The sequence below is a fragment of the Onychomys torridus genome, chromosome 7 (assembly GCF_903995425.1).
Source record: "Onychomys torridus chromosome 7, mOncTor1.1, whole genome shotgun sequence".
In the NCBI taxonomy this organism is placed as follows: Eukaryota; Metazoa; Chordata; class Mammalia; order Rodentia; family Cricetidae; genus Onychomys; species Onychomys torridus.
The window spans coordinates 91,811,696-91,828,866 of NC_050449.1; the positions used below are offsets into that span (position 1 = coordinate 91,811,696).

Genomic DNA, 17,171 nt, shown 5'->3' on the forward strand with positions numbered 1-17,171 from the left:
CCAGACTATGCTACATGAGACCCTGTCCCAATAAACAAAAACAAAACCACAAAAAATGAAAACCAAAACAAATTTCAAATGTGTCATTTTCCAAGGAGAAGCATAAATGCTATATTCAGCTGAAGGTGGACTTGGTGGCAGAGCACATGCTTAGCATGTGTGGGATACCAGGTTAAAGCTTTAGCACCTAGAAAATAACATTAACACCACTCACAGACATAGTGGTTCACGCCTCTAATGGCAGCACTCTGGAAGCTGAGGCAGGAAAACAGCCCTGAGGTAAAGCCAGACTGGGCTACAGAGTGAGCCCATATTTCAAATGAATAACCCCACATTGTAACAAGTTTCCTCATGGCATACTCATGCACAAGCATTTAGTTCAGATTGGTACCCTGACATACACCTGCTCCACACCCACCCTCTGTTTCCACCCTGTCTCTGCCGGTTCCCTTCCGCTCCCGGTATTCCCCTCTCCACTTACAGATCATGTGTTGTATTACTCTTCCTGACTCACCCTGATCATTCTTCAAAATTTCCCTAATTTGATCACTTCAAAAACCTGTCAGCCAGGCGTAAGTGGTGCACGATTTTAACCCCGGCACTCAGGAGGCAGCAACAAGCGGATTTCCTTGAGTTGGAGCCAAGCCACTCCAACAGCTAGTTTCAGACCAGGCAGAGCTACATAAGGAGTGAGACTCTGTCTCACAAAACAAAACAAACAAACAACCCACCCAAATAAATGGGGCTAGAAGGACAGCTCAGTGATTAAGAGCACCAGCTACTCTTCCAAAAGACGAGGGCTTAATTTCCAGTATCTACATAGCAGCTCACAACTGTCTATCACCCCAGTCAAGCATGCAAGTGTTGCAAGGGCTTACATGCATGCAAAACATCCATACGCATAAAATAAAACAAACGGTTGGTAAAGTTAAAGCTGTGTGGTAAGAGCACTTACCCTCCCAAGGTTCAATCTCCATTATTGTTGTACACCAAAAAGGGCAATAAATCAGTAAAAATTATCTAGCTTTTCTGAAATGTCCAAATTGTGTGGCTGGAGAGATGGCTCAGAGGTTAAGAGCATTTGTTGCTCTTCCAGAGGACCCAAGTCTGATTCCCACCACCCACATGGTGGTTCAAAATTGGCTGGAACTCCAGTTCCAGAGGCTCTCACGCCCTCTTCTGGCCTCCGAAGGCACTGCACACACAAACATTCAGACAAAGCACTCAGACATATAAATAAAAAATAAAATAGTCTTCAAACTCATGGGTTAATAACAGCAGTCTGGTTTTATGTTTGCTTTTGTTATCTGAGCTAGGAACGGCCTTGTGTTCTCAAGCACGCTGCCACCTGCTGAATCTTCATTTAAAACAGTAACAATGAAAACACCCTCATCCAGTAGAAGTCTCACGACTGTGGTCCCAGGACTCCAGACAGAAGAAGCTCGAGTCCCAGGCTAGCCTGTGCTCTTTGGTCAGTTTTAGGCCAGCTTGGGCTAGTTTCAAACAAAAAACAAAGGCAAGTAAACAAACAGAAAACCCCTCAGTCTACCTTAGAGAGGCTAGGACTGCCCCCATCCAAACACTGACTCCCGAATTAGAAAAAAAAGAAGTGAACTAATACTCATACTTTCCTTCTATATTCAGGAATATTCTATATTGGTAAGAGACTAAGAAATAGAGTCTACAAAATTGGACACTTACCTCAAAACAACAGCCCCCATTTCAGTCTTTTAGGAACGTATGACATTACTTATATTTAAAAGTGAAGTATTCATGAAGACTTTTTCAGGTTAGAAGATAAACTGAAAAATAAAAGGGTAAAGACAAAGCATTAGTCAAGATGGATAATGTTAAGAATTTACTGTGTGTACGCCATTTGACTGCTTATAACCACACACATTTAATAAACAGGCTGAAGATCTAACAAGGTTAAGAAGAAACTTTGATGCTGAGGATCATGCTTCAATGTTCTCAGCTTTGGACCATTTTAAAAAAAATCTCATACCTTTCCCTTATTAGTAGGTTTATATATTCAGGATCGAGTCTAACTAATTTATAGGATGTAGTACAAAAAAGAAAACCAGGGCCCCTCAGGCCAGCCAAAACTAGGCAGCAAGGCCCTGGTTCAAAAAAAAAAAAATTATTTATTTAAAAGCAACAACAAAATGCAAAATGCAAGCCCCTTTCCAAGATGGTTCTACAAGGAAATACATCTAAACCCAAAGCAAACTTAGAGGATAAGAGTGCAGACTGAACAGAGTACACCAGTCTGTCTGCATTCCGGTGGCCCATTACCACTGTAGTTCAGAGGCCTTGGAAAACCATCCCACAGGAAAAACCAGCTTAACCAGGATGCTACCACGAGGTGTCCCCTGACCATTGAGAGAGAGAAGACAACAGTGACACTTAGCTCACTGCAGATGTCAAGGCTAACAAGCACCCGATCAAACAGGATGTGAAGGCTGTTGACTCTGACGTCATCAAGGACAACACCCTGGGTCCAGCCTAATGGAGGAAGGTAGCATCCGTTCAACTGGCTGCTGACTAGGATTCTCTGGACACTGTCAACAGAGCCATGATCTAATTGGCTAATTCTAAATGTAAACCTTTTATCACCCTGGAGAAAGCAATTTTTAGTATTGTTCTTTCAGAGGACCCAAGTTTGAGTACCAGTACCAACATCAAGCAGCTTACAAAGCACCTGTAACTCCAGCTCTGGGGAAATCAAACACCCCTGGTCTCTGTAGACACCTGCATTCATGTGCACACACCTACTACACACAGGTATAAATGTAATTAAAAATAAATTTTAAAAGAATTTTTAATAAGTCAGGCATAGTGGCTCACACGTTTAATCCTAGAACCCAGTAGGCAGGGAAACATGGATCTCTGAGTTCGAGGCCAGTCAGGGCTACATAGTTGAGACCCAGTCTCAAAAATGAATGAATGAATGAATGAATGAATCGATGAATGGTACAGAGATACTTGTTCAAAAATTAAGAATTTCAAGACAGAGGATGGCTTAGTATTAAATTAAGCACAGTTCCTCCTTAAGTAAGGAGTCCTAGTAACTACACAGATTACATACCCATGATGTCAGCCACTGTCAAGACACAGATTCAGGGTATGGTGCAGCATGTTTTTAATCCCAGCACTTGGAGCAGAAGTGTCTCTGAGTTTGAGGCTAGCCTGGTCTACATAGTGAGACCCTATCTAAAAAAAAACAGAAAAAGACACTAACTCTTATTAAGTGAACAAGTATTATCTGCACAGCATGGTGCAACATCCCTGTAATCACAGCACTTTGAAGGTGGAGGCAGGAGAATTAAGATTTCAAAGTCATCCTCAATTACATAGTAAATTTGGAGCCAGTCTGAGCTACATAAGACCCTATGCCAAAAACCAACAAATCAGATTCAGTGTTTATCTTTGCATTCCCCACTTCCCTCAGACTGGAAGTTGACCCCAGCACCTCACTAGGAAAATCCCCTACCCACTACCAATAGGCTACCTCTCCAGTCCTGTTTACATTCTTTAAGACAGTAAGTAGCTCAATACATTTCCAAGGCTTGACCTGAATTTACTCTATCTCAAGCAGTCCTTGAACCTACAATTTTACGCCCTCAACCTCCCAAGTGACTAGGCTTACAGGCATGCACTAACAGCCTTAATTTCATTTTCTTCACACACACACTCTACTTTTCCGTTTCTAAAAGCAGCGTCTCATGTAGCCTATATGACTTTGAACTCGCCATGCATATACACCTGAATGAACATGCCAGTGTACACATTCATGCCACACACACAAATGGTCCCTTAAGCCCTCCTGCTTTTGTCCAATTTATCATGTGGGGCGTAGCCTGCTTACTACAGTGATCTAAAATTTACCTGTTTTCAAACATAGGAAGCTGGAAATAAGATTTTAACAAAATTCTCTAGAACCCAGTTTCTTTCATATATATATAAAATTTATTTTATCATGTTCATTGGTGTTTTGCCTGCATGTATGTCTGTGTGAGGATGTTAGAAGCCCTGGAACTGGAGTTACAGACAGGTGTGAGCTACAATGTGGGTGCTGGGAATGAACCAGGATCCTTTGGAAGAGTAGTCAGTGCTTTTAACTGATGAGCCATCTCTCCAGCCCCTAGAACTCAGTTTCTTAAACTATGGGTAATGACTCCATATAGGGTTTTTCTGGGGAACACAGAAAAATTGGCAACAGTAAAAGGTCTGTGAACATGCATCAACCAAATATTAACTGGAAATGACCTAATGAATTGTAGGTGTTTCTTCAGCATACACTACATTGCATTGGGAGACTGCTGCAACCTTGGTTCTGAACAATGCAAGAGTGCTGTGCAAGGCACCCACTGTCATCACGCTGCCTAAAACAGCTCAACACAAGTCTCTAACTGCACAGACAAGGCTTTCTCTGCTCTTATAAACATAATGATTTAATTATGGAAACAAACACTTTGAGTGATTTCCTGCTATTACTCCTCAGAATGTTAAGTACTAAATTAGTATAATTTTAGATTGCGTTAAAATGTTCTTTTCTGTCACCAGGCATTGGTGACACATGCCTCTGATTCCAGTACTGGGAGGCAGAGACAGGTGGATCTCTGTAAGTTTGAAACCAGTCTGATCTACATGGAGAGTTCCAGGACAGCCAGAGCTACACAGAGAAACCCTTTCTCAAAAACCAAAATAAAACAAAATAAAAGTTCTATTTAGGTGACTATCACCAGAATACACTGCGCACATGTATAAAGCTGTCAAAAAAGAGTTTATTTTTTAAATTGCTTTTTGAGTTGCTGTCTTGAGTTTCATAAGAAATGGATACATAGATTTTGGCTTGGGATTAGAACATAAATTTCAACAAATTTTTAAGTGGCCCTATACATACTTCTGACATTAAAAATAAGTAAGTGCACAGGGCAGTGGTGGCGTACTCCTTTGATCCCAGCACTCAGGAGGCAGAGGTAGGTGGATCTCTGTGAGTTTGAGGCCAGCCTGGTCTACATAGTGAGTTTCAGGACAGCCAGACCACACAGAGAAACCCTGTCTCAAAAAAATAAATAAATAAAAATAAAATAAACAAGCACATCCACCTGGTGTTCATGAAATTTTGCTTTCATCTTAATACATAAGAAAAGTAACTGTATAACAACGAATTATTTTCAAATAAACATTATTATCAGTAAATCTTTGGTTTGTATAGCTATTTCAAATGCCTGTATACTGGTGGTCATTGCAAGCTTGAGGCCAGCTAGGTCTACAAAGCAAGTTTCAGGTCCACCAAGGTTACAGTGAGAGCCTGCTTTTAAAAGAGAAAAATGTGCCAGGCAGTGGTGTCACATGCCTTTAATCCCAGCACTTGGGAGGCAAAGGCAGGCAGCTCTCTGTGAGTTCGAGGCCAGCCTGGTCTACAGAGATCTTGGATGAAAAGTCCCAAAGGGAAAAGTACAAGAAGCCTGCTCTACACTGAGTAAAAAGGGAGTTATTAATCAAAACAGCAAGAAGCCAGGTATGGCATCAACAACTGCAATCCAAGTACTCAGAAGGCAGAGGCAGGAGTATGCTGTGTTTGAGATGTATGGAATCCTAGTTCAAAATTAAAAAGAGGTAAATTTAGGTCCCAAGGAGCTGGCTTCTTATTAGGTTCTAGCAACTGACATTTACTGAACTGTAAATAAAATTAATTTTAAGATTTACTTTAACTGCTAGACATAGTGTTGAAAGCCTGCTGTCCTGCCACTCAAGAGACAGAGGAGGGTCATTGCAAGCTTGAGGCCAGCTAGGTCTACAAAGCAAGTTTCAGGTCCACCAAGGTTATAGTGAGAGCCTGCTTTTAAAAGAGAAAAATGTGCCAGGCAGTGGTGTCACATGCCTTTAATCCCAGCACTTGGGAGGCAAAGGCAGGCAGCTCTCTGTGAGTTCGAGGCCAGCCTGGTCTACAGAGATCCAGGACAGGCACCAAAACTACACAGAGAAACCCTGTCTCGAAACATGCCCCCCCCCAAATTTTTTTTTCTTGCTCTTTTTTGTGGTCCTACCCAGGGCCTTGAACATGGCAATCAAGAACTCTACTACTGGGTTGTACACCCTGGCCCATTAAAATTATTTTTAGTAATTAATATCATCTTAATAAAGTGCTCACATAAAAATAATAAACTCAAACTTTTACATTAAAACTTTTTTGGGGACTTAGCTCAGTGGTAGAGTGCTTGCCTAGCAAGTGCCAGGCCCTGGGTTCGATCCTCAGCTCAAAAAAAACTTTTTTGGCCAAGCATGGTTATGCACATCTTTAATCCCAGAACTCAGGAAAACAGAGATAGTTAGATCTGAGTCTGAGGCCAACCTGGTCTACACACAGTGAGTTATAGGCCAACCAGGGTTATATAGCAAGATTGTCTCAAACAACAACACAATGTTTGTGTGTTGCTGTGGAAGAATCCTTCTGTACACTGTGGATATATGTTACTTTCATTGGTTAATAAAGAATTGACTAGCCACAGCCAGGCACTAAGTATAGGCAGAGCAGCCAAACTGAGAATTGGGGGGAGAGAGGGGCAGAATCAGTGCAGTCACCAGGAGACACAGAGTGGGCAAGACATACTAGAGGACAGGTAAAGCCATGAACTATGTGGAAATACATAGACTAATAAAAATGGGTTAATTTAAGTTGTAAGAGCTAGTTAGTAATAAGCCTAGGCTACCAGCCAAGCATTTATAATTTATATTAAGTCTCTTGTGGTCATTTGGGAATGACTGCTGGGACACAGAAAAACTCTACCTATAATGTGTTTTATACAACAGGGTTTCATGTACCCTAGGATGGCCTCAACTCTTATGTAGCTGAGGATGAGGTAACTCCTGATCCTTCAGACTCCATCATCCAAGTGTTGGAGTTATAGGTAGGCTCCACCATTGTGGAGACCCACAGAGGTTTCCTAGTGAGAACTTACTCAGGGTCCTAGAATCTGAGCTTGCTTTACCCAGTAGAGCTGCATAAAGGGATGATTTGACCACAGGCGTGATTACCAGGTGTTTGGAAGGGTCTATACTTGGCTGTGTGGTGTGCTTTGATCTAGCAAGGGAGAGGTCTTTTGCCCTGCCCCTTGGCATTGCTATAAAAAGTCCTTTTGAAGCCGCAAAAGAGACTGTTGGGTTTTGATTCAGGTCCTACAGAAGCTATCCTGTGTTTCTGCCTTTCTCCTCTTCGCTATCTTTCTATCTAAAAGTTTCTTCTCCCTCTCTCCTCCCCATAGGAACCCTTTAAAAGGTGGGAGCTGGCCTCTTACACACCGTACTTAGCTACAATTTTTTATTTTTATTATTTATGTGTATGAATGCTTTGCCGGCATATATGTCTGCACACCACATACGTGTCTGGTGCCGAGGAGATCAGAAGAGGTTGTGGGATTTCCTCAGATCTAAGAGAAGTGAGCTGCCATGTGGTTCTAGGAATCAAATCTAGGTCTTTTGGAAGAGAAACCAGTGCTCTTAACCACCGAACCATCCCTCCAGCTCCTAAAAAGTTTTTTTATGGAAGGGTCTCACTATGTAGTCCTGAAAGTAACTGCCAGGTTGGCCTCAAACTCAGGGACACCTCCTGAGTACTGGGATTAAAGGTGTGTGTGCACCACACCCAGTCTACTGTGTCTCTCGAACCTTCATCAGCTTTGCATCCTCAATGTTTCACACAGGATGAACACATCCTCTTAGCAAATGCTCCATGAAGAAATTAATAGAGGAAAACACTCACATGTTCTAATGTTAAAAGTGTATGTGGATGAAGCAAACTTTCCCACAACCAATAGAAATGTACAAAAGAAAACTCGTGATAAATCAATAGCGATGCCAGAGGGAGAATAAAGAATACATTCAGACCTGGTGTGACATAGTAGGTCAGACCTTCAAAGTTCTGCCCTACGGCAGCAAGGAAAGCTGATCCCAAAAGGCAACTCAACTCCAAACACCCACAGCTCCAGTCCTCTGACTGAAAAAGCCTCCACCTCTGCACGGAGACAATCACACCACTGTTCTTAAGGGGGGGGGGGGGGCAGTGATGAGGAGGTAGGGAGAACACCAGTGACTGGTGACTAAGAGAATACAAGTATCTGCAGTCTATGAAATCCATGTGTATTGGAAAATTTCGTCAAAATGTAGTAATAAATAGGGCTGGAGTGTAGGTCAATGGAGGGGGCAGGCATGGCCCTGAGCTCAATCACTAATCACTACCACCAAAAATAAATTAATGTAAAAATTTGGGCTAGGGATCAACCACAGTGGGAGAGTGTGTAGAGGCCCGTGTTGTTCCATTCTCACTAACACACACACACACACACACACACACACACACACACCCCAAAATAAACAAATATATGTGGCCTACTACCTTGATGATCAACCAATATACGGAGATGTGGTCACTAAATATCTGAAGAAACACGTGGACCAAGGAGAAGAAACTATTCGCAGTAAGGCCCCAGGAGATTAGAGCAGGATGCTACACTAGCCGGAGAGACTCACAGGAGATGCTCAGCTTCCCCGACAGCCACTGCAGCCTTCGCCACAGCTCCTGGCTTCCTCTGCGCCTCTACTCTCAACTGTGACAGAAAGCGCCAAATGCAGAGGCTGTTGTGATTTTCAGAAAGTCTCTTTAACTCATGTACCAGAAAGCCTCAACCCCTTGGAACAAATCTGGTATCCCAATGATTTGAATCCTAACCAGTCAGTTCATTGATGGTGAATATCATGTTGGAAAAGCATCCAATTATGGTTAGATCATTTACAAACAAGCTAATGCTGCTACCACATTTTCCTTCTTACATCTAATTACTTACTTAGTGTCTGTATGTGCACAGACAGTCTCAGGTTTTCTCTTTTGCTACTATACATGCACTAGCAGTTCCTAGAGTAAATGAAACACTGGGCTGGGGAGGTGACTCAGTGATTAAAGAGTACTTGCTGTGAAATCATGAGGACCAAAGTTGGGATCCACACATGCAGACACATACAAATAAACACTTTTTTTTAAAAAGCAGGGTTTCTCTGTGTAGCTTGGTTGACCTAGAACCAAATAATGTTTTTTTTAAAACTTTAATTTCTACTGGGTTTCCTGTTGTATACTTAAGAACAAAACACTTGGGATGTAGTCAGAAGAATAAGAATAAGAACCCAGGCTACAGAATGAGGTCGTGTCTCAAAAACACAAAACCAAGTATTTCTGCAGTTCCTTCTTCCAAGGCAGTGGTTCTCAACTTTCCTAACACTGTGACCCTTCAATACAGTTCTTCATGTTGTGCTGACCACCAGCCATAAAATTCTTTCATTGCTACTTCATGACTAATTTTGCTCCTGTTATGAGTCGTGATGTAAATATCAGGTATACAGGCGATCTGATATGCAACACCTGAGAACAGGTCAGGCTCTCCCCACCACCCTGCCCCATGGGTCCAGACCACAGGTCGAGAATCGATGTTCCAAGGTCTACTGTAGGCAGCCTTTAGAAGATCTGAGGAAGGGGGGACACATCTGTAATCCTAACGCTTAGAAGGTGGAGGCAGGAGATCAAAGTCAGCCTCCGCTATGACTAGAAAGCTGGAGATCAGCCTGGGCTACAAGAAACTCACAGGGCTACAAGAGACCCAGTGACAATATAAGTTTTGACAATAAATAAATCAACAAATCAGTAGTATGAAGTCTATCTGTATCGATTAACTCAAAAGAACCAATAATGTCTACATAGACTGAGAGAAAGATAGGTTAGTTAGTTTTTTGTTTTTGTTTTTTTAACAAATCTTCAGTGATACTTTTCAGATGTAAGGAGACATCTTCTAATGGAAGCTCCAGGCCCAGCTGAGACCCAGCGTGGTTATGGCTAGGACTGAATGATGAGAGCTCTGGAACTCAGGAGAGCTGAGGAGAAGACAGCACGTGAAGAGCTTTAACAGCTATCAGAAAACCAAGCCCTCAGGAGCTGCTTTCTGGGATGCAATCACCCTGCTGTGACATACACATTTGGGGTCTTGACCACTCCCTCCAGAAAGCAGACACTACTTCCCAGGGTAGATCATACAAATCTTATTTTAGCTGGATGTGATGCCTACGTGCTGCATCTGAGACCTAATGGTTAAGTGCCAGCAGCTGGGAGCATAGAGCGTTCCAGGCCAGCCTAAGCTACACAGTTAGACCCTGTCTCAGATAAATAAACAAAATTCAAGTCTGGCTTCTAGGGTATCTTCCATTAGCAGCCCAGCTTATACTGACTTATCAACTCATAACTATATTGCTTACATCTGTAACCCCAACCTTGAGCCTTGCCTATATACAGAGTTTGAGGCCAGTCTGGTCTACATAAACTCATCTCAAACACACACACACACACACACACACACACACACACACACACACACGAGAGAGAGAGAGAGAGAGAGAGAGAGAGAGAGAGAGAGAGAGAGAACATGCTGGAGAGAAGGCTCAGCACCTACTGTTCTTACAAACGACCTGGATTCAGTTCCCAGAACTCACATGGCTACTTAAAACTGCCTGTAATTCCTGGGTATATGAGATTGTCTTAGGAAGCCATCTTCTGGCAGCTGTCTTCTGACCTCCAAGGATGCCAAGCACATACATGGTACACTGACATGCATGCAGGCAAACACTCATATACATGCTCCACTTATATATACACAGGCAAACAATCATATAAAATAAAAAATTTGCCGGGTGGTGGTGGCTCACACCTTTACTCCCAGCACTCAGGAGGCAGAGCCAGGTGGATTTCTGTGAGTTTGAGGCCAGCCTGGTCTACAGAGCAAGCTCCAGAAAAGGCACAAAGCTACACAGAGAAACCCTGTCTCAAAAAAAACAATAATAATAATAATAGTAATAATAATAATAAAATAAAAATAAAAAATACAAAATTCTAAGAAGAGGAAGAGAGGAAAGAGTGGAGAAAGAAAAGGAAAGAGGAGCCCATGAGATGGCTCAGTGGGTCAAGGTGTTTGCTCTTCTTGGCAGCCTGAGTTAATTCCACTGAATCCACACGGTGGAGAGACCCAGCTCCTGCAAGTTACACACTGCAAATGAATAAACGTTAAAAAAAAAAAAAAAAAACCCTTATGAGGGCTGGAGAGATGACCCAGCCCCATGTCAGTGACTCAAAATCATCTGTGACTCCAACTCTAGGGAATCCAACGCCTCTGGCTCCCACAGGCACCTGCACTCACACAAGCATGCCCACATGCAGGCTTGTACACCTACACAAAATTTAAAACAGTCAAAATAAATCTTTAAATAAAAAAACCAAAGGAAAGGGACCCCCTTACGGGCCTAGGTAGTATTGATGACAGATGTAATGTTAGTACATCCTCTCCCTTCTCAAACATGAATGAGAGAAGAAAAAATGGTCTAACAGTGTAAAAGTTTGCTCTATTCATCTTTTGTTTGTTTTTGTGAGCTGAGGATCAAACCCAGGGCCTTGCACTTGTTAGGCAAGTGCTCTACCACTGAGCTAAATCCCCAACCCAGCTCTATTCATCTTTTAAAGTGAGTGGTTTATCAATTACATTGCATGGTTTATCTATTGCAGTTTATCAGTATTCAACAGCAAATCTGTTTCCTTCCTCTCTGTCCAGTACTTTAAGACTAAGCTCAGGAAAGTCTCAAATCACCCACAACTGGCAGCCTAGCAAGATTAAAAACACAAACACTCATGGCCTTCTGACCCGAAAAACCTTTGATTTGTACACGCTTACTAGAACATTTAACTATGCTAACATGATACATTTAAGACTAGGAAGTTTTTATTTGCAGGGGGTAGTGGTGGCAAAATCTCTCACTATGTGGCCCTGGCTGGCCTGGAACTCACTATGTAGATACCTGGGATTGCAGGTGTGAGCAACTTCCTTGCTAGTTACTTATTTTAAAAAAGAAGGGGGTTGGGGACTTAGCTCAGTGGTAGAGCGCTTGCCTAGCAAGCACAAGGCCCTGGGTTCGATCCTCAGCTCCAAAAAAAAAAAAAAAAAAAAAGAAGAAGCAGCAGCAGCAGCAGCAAGAGGCAGGGGTATAGCTCAGTGTCAGGGCACTTATCCAGTATGTACTAAGCCCTGTAGGACCTGTTCAGAAGTACTCTGGAGTAAATTACACTTGAAAAGAGTCCAAGAAGTAAAGAGCTACAATGGCTACCAGAAAAGTACCACAAAAAATAAGTAGGTGATCAGGGTGCACATCTTTAACCTCAGCACTCAGGAGGCAGATCCCCAAGAGTCTGAAACCAGCCTGGTCTGTGAAGAGTTCCAGGCTAGCCAGGGCTACATAGTGAAACCCAGTATCAAAAACCCAAAATAAATAAATAGGAAGCTGGGTATGGTGCCTTACACCTGTGATGCCACCATTCAGGAGGCTGAGGCAAGAGGATGACCCCAAGCTCGGGGTCAACCTAGGCTACAGTGAGATTTTGAATCTCAAACAAAACAAAACAAAACAAAACAAAACAAAATCTCTTTTAAGACCTGCGGCTATAACTCAGTGGTCAAGTGTTTGTCTAATGTGCATGAAGGTGCCCTGGGCTCAAAACAAGCATAGTCTTGATGATGATGGTGGTGGTGATGATGATGATGATGACGGCCTGGTATGGGTCAGCCTAGACTACATACTCGTCACTAGGGCAGGATAGAAGAAAATCAGACAGACCTAGGGCTAGAGAGCTGGCTTAGTGATTAAAAGCACTGGCTGAGCCAGTGGTGGTACATGATTTTAATCCCAGTACTTGGGAACTCCGTGAGTTCGAAGCCAGCCTGGGCTACAGAGGAGTTCCAGGAAAGGCTCCAAAGCTACAGAGAAACCCTGTCTCAAAAAAAAAAAAAAAAAAAAAAAAAAAAAACAAAAAAAAAACCAAGTAAGTAAGTAAATAAATAAATAAGAACTGGCTCTTCTTCTAGGACGTAGGATCAATTCCCAGCACCCACATGGCAGCTCCCAACCACCTGTAACTCCAGTTCTAGGCTCTCATGTACACTTCTGGCCTCCATGGGCATTAGGCACACATATGATACATGCAAGCAAAACACTCATACAACACACATATATATTTAATGTATACATGTATATAAATTATACACATGTGGCTGTGGCTGTATATTTGACTCAGAATCTGAAAGATGGCTCAGCAGTTAAGAACACTGCCCTTCCAGAGAACCTGAGTTTGATTCCCAGCACCCACATGGCATGACAGCTCACAACTGTCTGTAACACTGGTCCCAGGAAATCAAATGCCCTCTTCTGGCTTCCTTGGTCAGCTGGCACAAGTGACAACATGCAGGCAAAACATCCTTACACAGCCGGGCTTTGGTGACGCACACCTTTAGTCCCAGCACTCTCGGGAGGCAGAGCCAGGCGGATCTCTGTGAGTTCCAGGCAAATCTGGGCTACAAAGCAAGTTCCAGGAAAGGAGCAAAGCTACACAGAGAAACCCTGTCTCAAAAAACTTAATAATAATAATAATAATAATCCTTACACATAAAATAATATTTTGTTCCTACATCTGACTCTACCACTTAAAACCTTTGCTCCATTTGACATGTAATTTCCTGGAATTCCAGTTTCCTCCAGAGGGGATGTCTTCAGTACTTTCATTAGAGGTGTTAGAAAACTACAGAGAAAGCACTCAGCACAGCCTGATGTAAGCAAGCATCTAATAAATATCTGTTATTCTTAGTCTACCTAGCTCCATACACAGTAGGAAACCCTTGGGAGTTTTTCTAATACGCTATATGTACAGTCACAGCTTTAAAATGCAAAGGCCGCAAGAGGAAGCTGATGCTAGGCACAGAAGCGAGCATCATTAACATCAGCCTAGGGAGGTAGAGGCAGAAGGATCAGGGGAGGGAGGATAGGCTCAGCTACAGAGTGAGTTTGAGGCCAGCCTAAACTACTTGAGATCTCAAGTCTCAAAAACTAAAATCAAAAGACAGGCCAGTAATTCACTTGGTAGAATGCTTGCCTAGCCTCCATGAGACCCGGGGTTCAGTCCCTAGAATTCATAAACTCGACAAGTGCTGCTGCAATCCCAGCACTGTAGAGACCAAGACAGTCACAATGCTGAAGCTCCAAGGCAGCCTGGACCACACACACGGGGAGTACTAGCTAGGCCTGCCAGGTCTACACACCAAGCCTGTCTGACACTCCTCACCTCCTCTACCCGGCTCCAAACAAAAACAAGTGACAAGTTGGATTACTGGCTCATTGTAAAGGCAGCATGAAAACCTTTCACCCAGAACTACTTCACCAAAAAAGACAGGGTGGTGGTGGTTCACAGGGAGGCAGAGGCAGGTGGAGCTCAGTGAGTTTGAGGACAGCCTGGTATACAGAGTGGGTTCCGGGACAGCCAGAACTACACAGAGAAACCCTGTCTCAAAAAAAAAAAAAAAAAAAACCACAACAATAACAACAACAACAAAAAGACATTAATAGGGGCTGAGGTATACTCAGTGGTAGAGCACTTACTCTGTGTGTATGAGGCCTTGGGTTCACACTCAACATAAGAATATTAGAAGAAGGGTGAAGTCATGCAGCAGGAATGGGTTGAGTATGGTGGTACCCAGGTGGAGAGAAGGACACCTTGACTCTGAAGACAACCTTAGCTACTCTGTAGGACCCCACTTCAAAGGAAAACACAAGAATATGAAGTGAGGTGTGGCTTAGTGGCAGAGGGCTGGCCTAGAACACAAAAAGCCCTGGATTCCAATCCCAACACTGCAAAAAATAGTAACTTTAAATCTCTGTCAACTAATTGATAGAAATTATCCTGTTATTACATGTAATTTGTGTGAGGTAGTAGTGACCTGGCCTCAAAGAGAGCATCTCTCAACCAGAAGCTAAGGCAGGAGGATGACAAGTTTGAAGCCAACCTGAGCTCCAGAGTGGGACCTTGGGTGGGGATGGGGGTGTCTCTCACACTTCAGCAAGCAGGAAAGCCTCCTGGGTATTTAATTTCTATGAAAATTTGCCATAGATTATTTTAAATAAAGCGAACTCCAACTTTGATTATATCTATGATTCTGATCATCTTAAATGGCAATTATTCAGATCTGAAAATTTCAATCATTTAAACTAGTAATCTATAAATGTGTCCAAACAGCTTTGAGCTCTTGTTGACAGCCACGGAAAATGCCTTCCAGTGGCTCAGCAGGTAAGGAATTCATGGAATTCATGTCTTCAGTCTAGCAATCACTGTGGTTGACCAGAGTCAACACTAAATTATTTGGGCAATGCTGGTTGATCATCTAACTCCTTAAATGCCTTCACAATCAATGGCCATTACTTCAAATGACAGAAAGAGCACAATTTGTAAATATTATACAGTTAGGAAATATTCCTAGTTAGTTATTATAAATGCCCAGGAACAAACCACGGCCAGGAATGCGGAGAAACTGTAGTTTAAAATAAAGCTCTGGATTACCACCGATTTCTTCTAATCTACTTAATCCTCCAGGCAGGAATGGATAATCAGGATCACAGTTCCCTCTAAGGCAAATGATCACTTGCCTGGTGGTCTCCCCAGTGGCTGCAGCACCAGTGCAGCCGAGCCACAGAGCAAGCAAGGAATGCCATGCTGTAGCCCCTCCCAGGTTTTCACTAGAAGATTGGGAACTGGAGACCTGGCTCTTAATACCACAAAACAGGACTGTTTAATTTCAACAGTATATTATTCCCAGTTAAGGACCTCAACCTCAGGTTACCTGCCCAATATTCAATGAACTATTTTGTTTGTTTGTTTGGTTGGTTGGTTGGTTTTGTTTTGTTTTTGAGACAGAGTTTCTCTGTGTAGTTTTGGTGCCTGTCCTGGATCTTGATCTGTAGATAAGGCTGGCCTAGAATTCACAGAGATCTGTCTGGCTCTGCCTCCTGAGTGCTGGGACTAAAGGCATGTGCCACCATTGCCCAGCAAAAGAACTATTTTATAAGCCACACACTTATTTAGTCCTAACATTGTATAGCCATGAGTTCCAGGCTAGCCTAGGCTAGAGACAGAGACCTTACTCCCTCACCAAAAATAAAAAAGACAAATCAAAGATATAGATATTTCCCCCGAGGAAGTAATAAAACCCTAAATTAACCATGTTAGGCTGGAATCAAGTAAGAAACTGGGTGGCTACATTTGCAATGCAACGAAGGCAGAGGTGGTGTATCATCATTTAGTCACCAGAAAACTGACCACCTAAAAAAAAGTGCTGGAATAACATGAACAGGCTAGCAGAATGTATATACAAGGCAAGAGAGAGAGAGATCATAAAGAAAAGCTGAGCCAGGCATAGTGTTTTTATTAATTAATCTACTTATTTATTTTTGATTTTTCTGAGATTGGGTTTTTCTCTATGTAGCCCTGGCTATCCTAGGACTCTGTATACCAGGCTAGTCTTGAAATCAGAGACCCACCTGCCTCTTGCCTCTCAAGTACTAGGATTAAAGGCAAGTGCCACCATACCCAGCTGGCACTCTAAGCCCAGCACAAGAGGCAGAGGCAGGAGATTCTCTGTGGGTTCAAGACCAGGCTGGTCTACATAAGGACCACTAGGTCAGACTGAGCTATAGAGAGACCCTGTCTCAAAAACAAAACAACAACAAAAATACCAAAAACAAGAGGAGAAAGGCTGAGACTTCAGAACATAATCCCCACACTATGTGGCATTCTAACAATAAATACATGGGATTTCCATTTTATCATAGATTGGTGGGGGAAGGGGTGTGTGTGCAAGACTATGACTCAGCAGGTAAAGGTGCTGCCTCCCAAGCCTAACAACCTGAGTTTGGTCCTCAAGACCTGTTGGAGCTCGCTGGACGGTGATGGCGCACACCTTTAGTCCAAGCACTTGGGAGGCAGAGGCAGGCAGATCTCTGTGAGTTCGAGGCCAGCCTGATCTACAGAGTGAGATCCAGGAAAGGCACAAAGCTACACAGAGAAACCCTATCTCAAAAAACCTAAAAAGAAAAGACCTGTTGGAGCTCATTTAGGTTTCTAGGGGCTTTACCCAGCAGGTCTGCATAAAGAGGATGATTGGACCACAGGCCTGAGCACCAGGTGTCTGAGATGGCCTGCACTTGGCTGTGCTGTGGTGAGGTCTTTTGCTCCACCCCTTGGCATTCCCTTAAAAACCCTTTGG

The 17,171-nt window shown here is 42.9% G+C and overlaps 1 protein-coding gene across 2 annotated transcripts in view; it reads right to left on the reverse strand.

The window, feature by feature from the left end:
* The window catches only part of Pik3cb (phosphatidylinositol-4,5-bisphosphate 3-kinase catalytic subunit beta), a 109,543-nt gene that overhangs the window by 85,220 nt on the left and 7,152 nt on the right, over positions 1–17,171 (reverse strand). For both annotated transcript variants that reach the window (XM_036193084.1, XM_036193086.1), the window contains exon 2: positions 1,702–1,802. The gene's annotated coding sequence lies outside the window, so the exon portion shown is untranslated. The remainder of the gene's footprint in view (positions 1–1,701; positions 1,803–17,171) is intronic.